Source organism: Oryctolagus cuniculus, chromosome 3, assembly GCF_964237555.1.
Source record: "Oryctolagus cuniculus chromosome 3, mOryCun1.1, whole genome shotgun sequence".
In the NCBI taxonomy this organism is placed as follows: domain Eukaryota; kingdom Metazoa; phylum Chordata; class Mammalia; order Lagomorpha; family Leporidae; genus Oryctolagus; species Oryctolagus cuniculus.
This window is the reverse complement of record NC_091434.1, coordinates 77660518-77669655: the sequence shown is the minus strand read 5'-3', so window position 1 is coordinate 77669655 and position 9138 is coordinate 77660518. Positions and strand designations below refer to the sequence as shown.

Genomic DNA, 9138 nt, shown 5'->3' with positions numbered 1-9138 from the left:
TCTTCATCTTCATATTCTAGTATCGAAGTGTTGTGTTCCTTTGGGGGCACAATGTTGCATTCCTTTTTCTTGTTTCTTGAATTTCTTCATTTATTTTCAGGCATTTGTGGAAATACTTCTTGGTTTTATTTTTTTCCTGTGAGGGCTTTTATCTTTGGACTATTCTCTATGACTTGTGGAGTATCTGCTCTTTCAGTGAATGCCCAGAGGCATGTGCTGGGTGTGGCCGAGCAACTCTGTTCAGTGCTCCAGGGTGAGGGGAGTATCCAATGTGGCACCTTTATTAGATGTGGTAAATCTCTCTCTCTCTCTTTTTTTAATCAGAGGGGAGATTTTATCAGCTCTGTTGGCATAGTCTCACACTCATCTCCTTTCCTGCAAGACCAATGCCTGGGTGCTAGCCCCAGTGGGTGCACTATTCATTCACAGTACCACAAGAACCACACAAAGGATCCACACAATCTTCAGCATGAGCACGGATCCCATAGCAATGACTCATGCCAGGCAATCAGGGAGTATGTGAAGTCACCTACAATAACTAATTAGAAATGCTGCCATACCCTGTGCCCTCCCATGCAGCAAGAGTGTCTTCACAGTCCATCTCAGCACCCAAGGCTCGGCAGTCGTGAGCACTCAGCCACCTGTTAATTCTCACAGCCAGACTCAGGCGTCTCCTCTTAGCTGGTTGAGGGGTACATGGACACAAGCAGGCTCAGCTGTTACATGTGTACAAAATGGTGCCTGCCTTCTGTCAGCCAGTTACAGGATGCCAGTGCTGGGTGGTCAAGGAGAGAAATGTGCTCCCCCCTTTTTTTCCCTCTAGTTTGGCAGGTACACTGTCACCCACTGGACTACAAGCTGGACTCATCACAGGCCTTTTCTTGCAGCTTTATTGCCAGTGGCTTGGGCTGCTGCAATCTGGTCTCACCTCACTCTCCAAAGCTGGTGCTGAGGTTCTTGGCTGCTTGCATCATGAGTTGGCATGTTCACATTCTCCACAAAGATCCATAGTGTCCCTCTAATTTGCATAGAATTTCCTCTGCAGTTTTCTTCCTAACTCTTCCCTGAGATTGCACTCTCTCCATTTTTTTAACTATCTCCCCAGCCTAGCGCAGTAAGCTCCCTCCATGTTTCACCATCTTGGAATCCTGCCTCTTCTCTCAGTTTGCTTGTCTTGAGATGAGGGGTGAGAAGAGAGCACAGAGAGGCAGTAGCCGTCTATACCTCAGCTGCTTATCCCTCCACATAGAAACCTTTTCATCCTTGGGGAATGAGGTCCCATCTTCCTCTTTTCCCTTCCATTCCTGGAACAAACCCACTGCTGGTTTCTCCAAGGCACCCAGCCTGGAAATACTTGTCTCACTTCCTCCTCCAAATTGCAACAAATTTCTACATGAACAGCACCTCCAAGGCTATCCTGTTGGACGGTATCTTAGAATGAAACTCTCCAGGCTAGCTGGTAGTGGTGGTGTGCTGGAGTGGATTGTCCCAGCTCATGAGAGCCAATGATTCAAGTTTTAGGAATTTTGTTGCAAGCCAGTAGTGAACCACAGCCATTACTAAAAATTAAACCAGGTCAATTTCCAAATTACATCAAAAACAGAGATAATAAATATTCAAAACTCAAAAATAATACAAATATCTGTTCTCACCACTTTAACATTGTACCAGATGTTATGGTCATTGCAATTATACATGAAAGAGAAAGAAAAGAATCCAGATTGGATAGAAGGAGTAAAATCATCTCTGTTTGCAGATGACATGATCCTGTAGACAGAAAACCCCAAGAAATGTACAAAGGCACCATTAGAGCTAATAAATAAGTTAAATAAGTTTGAAAGATAGAATGTCAATGTACAAAATTCAAATCTATTTCTGTATAGTAGCAATCAGCAATGCAGAATTAAATTAAGAATACAATTCCATCTACAACAGTATCAAGAAGAATAAAATATTAAGAAATAAATTTAACTAAAGAAGTATGAGACTTCTACATGGAGAACAATAAAATACTGTTGAATAAAATGACAGAACTCTGTTGTGGTACATCAGATTAAAACAACACTCGAGATGCACACATCCTATATAAGAGTGCTGATTCAAGTCCCTGCTAGTCCATTTCTGTTCTAGCTTCATGCTAATGCATCTTTGGAGGTTATGGATATGGCTCAAGTGTTTGGTCCCTTGCTATCCATGTGGGAAACCCAAATGGAGTTCCTGGTTTCTGGCTATTGCAGGCATTTAGGGAGTGATCCAGAGAGTAGAAGACCTCTCTCTCTCTCTCTCTCTCTCTTCCCCCCTCCCATTTCAAGTAGGTGAAAAAATAAACATAAAGACAAAGTAGATAAATGGAACAATATCCTATGTTCATGGATCAGAAAAATTGTTGATGGCAATATAAAATAGTCCTACATATCCTATGCTATCTCTATCAAAAACTTAATTGCCGTATGTTGTACATAAATTGATACAAATGATCCTAAAAATTATATGGAAATGCTTATAACATTTATAAAAATAAATATTATAACAAAACATTATGGGGATCTTAAATAATCAAAACTATCTTGAAAATTAAAATTGAAGTTGGGGCCAGTTTGTAGTGCAAAGTTAAACCACTGCTTGTAGTGCTGGCGTCCATTATTGGTGAGCCATGTGAATACCAGTTGGCTGCTCTGCTTCCAATCTAGCTCCCTGATAATGCACAAAAAACAAATGGAGGATGGTCCAAATGCCAGTATTCCTGTCACCCATACTGGAGACCCAGTGAGATTCCTGGCTTTTGTCTGCATCTTGGCCCAGTTCTGGCTGTTGTGGCCAGTTGGGAAGTGAACAAGTGAATGGAAGATCTGTGTGTGTGTGTGTGTGTGTGTGTGTGTGTCTTTCTCTCCCTCTCTCCCCTCTCTTTACCATTCAAGTAAAAAAAAATAAATCTTTAAAAAATTGAAAATTGAAGCTGAGAGACTCCCACTTCCTAATTGTAATACATTCTGCAAAGCAACAGTAAACAATGGAGTATGGCACTAGCATAATGACAAACATAGATCAATGAAACAGAATTAAGAGATCATAAAGAAACTCCTACATTCAAAGTCAATTAATTTTGATTACAATGCCAAGACAATTAAATGAAGAAAGAGTAGACTTTGCAACAAATAGTTTGAGTAAGCTGCATATCCACATGTGAAGTCTTGCAACTCTTCCCTCATACCATAAATAAAAATAAAGACTTAAATGTAAGAGAGGAGAAAAAGTAAGAATAAGTCATGTGTCCTTGGATTAAGCAATGGCTTTTCAGGATAACAAAATTATAGACATAGGTAAACACAAACAAAAGTAACTGTATATTAATTGAACTTCATCAAAATTAACAGATTTCATGCATTGACATTACCACAGAAGTGTAAAGACATCTGTACAATGGGAGAAAAATATTTGGAAATAATGAATCTGATAAAGATTTATTATCTAGAATAAAGAATTCTTACAACTTGATAACAAGACAAACAACTCATTAAAAATTGGATTAGGAATCTAATTCATTTTCCCAAGGAAGACAAAATGACCAGCAATCATATGAAAATATGCTCTTGACATTAGTAGCCATCAGGTAAATGTAAATGCAAATAACAGTTAGATACCACTTGACATCTACTTGGATGGATATAATCATAAAGATACAAAAAGAAGTACTAGAAAAAATTAGACACTTCATTCATTGCTGGTAGAAATGTAAAATTGGACAGATGCTTTGAAAAACAGTCTTGCAATTCCTCAAATGAGTTGAAAGTTAACATATGACCCACAAATTCCTCTTCTAGGAACAAACACAAGGAAAATTAAAACATCTCCACACAAAATCTTACATTTGAAAATTTGTAGCCATATTAAACATCATAGCCAAAAAGTGGAAATACATCATATATCTATACAATGGAATGCTATTTGAAAAATACAAATTATTTGGCAAAAGATTATTTGGTGGAGCTGGTGTTGTGGCATAGCAGAAGAAGCTGCCACGTGAACCCACATGGGAGATCCAAATGAAGCTCCCAGCTCCTGGCTTCAGTCTAGACCAGCCCCAAGTGTTGTGGCCATTTGGGGAGTGATTCAGAGGTTGGAAGATATCTTTCTCTCCTCCTCTCTCTTTATAACTCTTTCAAATAAATAAAATAAATCTTTAAAAAATTTATAATTAAATGTGCTACATTATGGATTAATCCTGAAAATATTATGTTTAATAAAAACCAAAAAGTGTATACTATATGATTTCAGTTATATAAAATGTCCAATATAGGCAAATTTTCAGAGAGAGAAAGTAGTATGGGGAAGATGGGAAATAAGAAATGTCAACTAAAGGGACTTCTTTTGGGGTGATGCATTTTTCTAGAATTTGATAATAACCATCGTGTAAAACTTTGAAGATACACTAATTTACAAATATCATTTTTATGTTATGTGAATTATATCTGAATAAAGTTATTTTTAATATGTATGGTAAATGTTTACCAAACTGTTGGCATTTTGGCACAATTCAAAGCAGTAGCATAAACTCTGTACTTGTAGTAATTGTATTCTTTATGTCACACACTCATAATAAGATAAAAAAAAAAGCAAGCCAGATTCACTTAAGAATGTCTTCGGCAGAGTGCTAAGTTATTATTTTTATTAAATCTCAACCTTGAGTACATATCTTTTTAATATTCTATTTGACAAGATGTATAGTCTATCCATAAAATCTTTATCCTGAATAATGAAGTATGATGGTTGTACCTAGGAAATATACTCTTTTTCCTTAGCTTTATGTTATTTTTAATTGAAACATAATAATGGTACATAGTTATAGGACATAGAGTGATGTCCCAATACATGTATACATTGTGTAATGTTCAAATCAGGGTAATTAGCATATCCAGCACCTCAAACATTTACCACTCTTTGTCATGAAAGCATTCAAAATCCTCTCTTCTAGCTGTTTTGAAATACACAATACATTATTATTGTTAACTGTAGTTATCCTGCTGTGCAATGGAGCAGCATAATGTATTTCTCCTATATAACTGTAAGTCATACTTGGAAACATACTGGTGAGCTTGTTTGGGCTGCAAATTGAACTAGGTACTTTTTTGTTAAACAGTTTTTATTAAAAAAAAAAAAAGGACAAATTAGGTTATTCACATATGGGTATTTGTTGGGAATTTTCTCAAAATTTTATGAAGTCTGCCACTTCCAGGAAATGAATAGTGCTCTGTCAGTGATGAAATTTGAAATTCCAAGAAAAATTGTGCTTTTTGGAAACTTATTCCCTTTGCTATAAATTTAACAGCTTCCTTCTACTGGATGAGATTGGTGATTAGAATTATAAATTTGAGTTTTTTTCTTTCTGTATAATGAAATCTATCATTGGAAAATTCACAAAATCATTGCATTAATATTTTCCAAATGACTAGTGTAGGATGTTATAAAACCTTGCGTTTGTACAAGTTCCATTCAAATACAAAAAACATCAATGTATTTCATGCAATAAAGCATACAATATGGTTTCTAATTGAACACTGCAACAGACCTTTAAAAATTATTCTTTGTAAATTTTGATAAACTGTCAAAGAAGAACATTTATAATTATCTGGAAAGGTTATTAAAATGCTCATGCATTTTCCAAAAACACATCTATTTAGGATCAGGTTGTATTCTTACACTTCAGCCAAAATTATACATTTACAAGAGTTAGATAAAGATGTAGATTCAAGATACTGCCAGTACTCTATTAAGACAAATATTGAAGAGATTTTCAAAAATATAAATACCAGCACTCTTTCATTATAGAAAATTTGTTTATTTTCCACAAAACATGTTGCTTTTGCTAACATGCTTTGGGTTCATTATTTCCTTTTCCAAGTAATTAATAAAGAAAATATTTTACTATTTGTTTCAATTTCAAATGGATTACATTTCAATAGATAAAACATGCATTAAAAAACTTCTTGGGGTGTACTCAATAATCCTTAATAGTAAAAAAGATTCCTAAAACCAATAATTTTGAAAAGCAGTGTTGAATGATATAAGAGAGGATTCAAGAATTTTAAAGAGGAGAGAAGAAGGGGCCGTCGCTGTGGTGCAGTAGGTTAAAGCCCCAGTCTTCAGTGCCAGCATCCCATATGGGCGCTGGCTCGAGTCCTGACTGTTTCACTTCTGATCCAGCTCTCTGCTATGGCCTGGGAAAGCAGCAGAAGATGGTCCAAGTCCTTGGGCCCCTGTACCCACATAGGAGGCTAGGAAGAAGCTCTTGGCTTCTGGCTTTGGATCAGCTCAGCTCCGGCCATTACAGCCATTTGGGGAGAGCACCAGCAGATTGAAGATCTCTCTCTCTCTCTGTCTCTACCTCTTTGGGTAATTTTTCAAGTAAATAAAAAATAAATGTTTAAAAAAAGAGAAGAAAAGTATAGTCTGATATTGTGAACATTAAAAAACTTTTTGCAATAAAATCAGAAAAAAGTACTAATTTTGTTTGACAAATACTTCCTAATGCTTATAATATACCAGACACTATTATAAGACCTTTACTGGGGCCAGCACCATGGCTACCACCTGCGATGCCGGCATGCCGTACTGGCTCCAGTTCAAGCACTAGCTGCTCCACTTCCAATCCAGCTCCTGATAATGCACCTGGGAAAGCAGTAGAAGATGGCTCAAGTCCTTGGGCCCCTACACCGAAGTTGGAGACCCAGAAGAAGCTCCTGGCTTCAGCCTGTACCATGCTGGCAACATGGCCATTTAGAGAGTGAACCAGTGGATGGAAGATTCTCTCTCTCTCATTCTCTCTCTTTTTCTGTACCTCTGCTTTTCAAATAATTAAAATAAATATTTTGAAAGACAGAACTTTGCTATTGTGAATTAATCGAATCATTTACACAATTTAATAAAGTTCTGTTACTGCCTTCTTTTTACAAATGAGGCACTGAGATGTTAAGTAAGCTACTCAGAGCCACACAGCTAGTATCAGAGGCATGCTTGAAAAGCAATTTGCTTTCATAATTTGAACTGACTCACTTCTTTTTTTTTTTTTTTTTTTTTTTGACAGGCAGAGTGGACAGTGAGAGAGAGAGACAGAGAGAAAGGTCTTCCTTTGCCGTTGGTTCACCCTCCAATGGCCGCCGCGGCCAACGCACCGCTGATCTGATGGCAGGAGCCAGGAGCTAGGTGCTTTTCCTGGTCTCCCATGGGGTGCAGGGCCCAAGCACCTGGGCCATCCTCCACTGCACTCCCTGGCCACAGCAGAGAGCTGGACTGGAAGAGGGGCAACCGGGACAGAATCCGGCGCCCCGACCGGGACTAGAACCTGTTGTGCCGGTGCCGCTAGGCGGAGGATTAGCCTAGTGAGCCGCAGCGCCGGCCTGACTCACTTCTAAGTGTTAAGATGTGGCCAACGGCCTGCAGAGCAACATGCCCAAGTTTTACTGTGACTACTGCGATACGTACCTCACCCATGATTCCCCATCTGTGAGAAAGACGCACTGCAGTGGTAGGAAGCACAAAGAGAATGTGAAAGACTACTATCAGAAATGGATGGAAGAGCAGGCTCAGAGCCTGATCGACAAAACAACGGCTGCATTTCAACAAGGAAAGATACCGCCTACTCCATTCTCTGCTCCTCCTCCTGCAGGAGCGATGATCCCACCTCCCCCCAGTCCCCGGGTCCTCCTCGCCCTGGTATGATGCCTGCACCCCATATGGGAGGCCCTCCCATGATGCCAATGATGGGCCCTCCTCCTCCTGGGATGATGCCAGTGGGACCTGCTCCTGGAATGAGGCCACCCATGGGAGGCCATATGCCAATGATGCCGGGGCCCCCAATGATGAGACCTCCTGCCCGTCCCATGATGGTGCCCACTCGTCCAGGAATGACTCGGCCGGACAGATAAGGAGAGAGGGGAGGCCTCTTCCTAGCAGTTCTGTATCGCTTGTTCTGCTTCACCAGGAGATCATGGTGCTGTGACTCTGGGTGTTTTCTAACAGCATGACAAAGAAGACTTGCTCCCCCTTCTTATCAAAGAAAGAATAGTTTTGGGGGGAAATAGGATTTCAAAAAGTGCAGTTTTCATTTGTATTGTGAAATGTGAAAATAAAATTGTCAACTCTTTTAGTTAAAAAAAAAAAAAAAAAAGATGTGATAACAGGAATGCCAATCAGACCATTAGGTGCTATAGAACACAGTTCTTGCCTCCTACATATTTCCTATGTATTCTGATCCAATCGGTGCATTTGTCATATTACATCTCATTGATCTACAAAACACTTTGCAAAGTAGCGTTATACTCCCCACTTTGCAAACTAGAAAACAGAGATTTAGAGACATTCAATAGCTTTCTCAAAGAATAGCTATTTCTGTAGTAGATGACCTAGTTGAGGGTTCAGCACCTTGTTTGTTTAATTTTTAATTCATGTCTCCTTAGCATTTTCCTTTAAACTCTAAAGACAAGTGTTTGTAGTATTCTGAAAGAAAATAGCTTCAAAATGAGCCAAATCTCAAAACACAGGTATTCTAAACATCCTCAATTACCAGAACATCACTATTATGCATAAATGAATAACTCTCCAGGGTTCTTTTAAAATACAGTGAGAATCCATCTCTGTCTGCCTATCCATTGCTAATTCTGCTTAGGTAAAAAAGCAACTCGAGAGATGTATGTATTTTTGGCAAAAATCAGAATTAGAGTTTCTATAAATTGAATAGATACAGGGTTAAAACTCAAAACTCATGCTGTATCAAAACAGGATCTACCATAATATTAGTAGTAAATAACATTCCTGATATCTCCAAATTCCCACTTATTAATATTTATTAATAATATTGCTCACTCATTATGTGTGCATGAAATGTGAATGAGGAGAAAACTCTGAACCTATGGGAAAGAATTTAGAGTTACAACAAATTTTATTATATATTTTTTGATTTATAATTAATTTTTCCTACAGATAACATCAACTCTTATAATTCTTAATTTTCATTTTTCACCAGAACATTCTTATTTCTATAAACTCTATCCTTAATGTGAAATTGTTTTTCTCTTCTTTTATCTTCCTGTTTTACCAATAGTACTGCATTTATTCAGCCTCAGTTTTAATAATATTTCCTAT

The 9138-nt window shown here is 38.0% G+C and overlaps 1 pseudogene; it reads left to right on the top strand.

Moving 5' to 3' along the window:
• The first annotated feature begins 7422 nt into the window (after nucleotides 1-7422).
• On the top strand, nucleotides 7423-8015 carry LOC100347400 (U1 small nuclear ribonucleoprotein C-like; annotated as a pseudogene).
• The last annotated feature ends 1123 nt before the right edge of the window (nucleotides 8016-9138 follow it).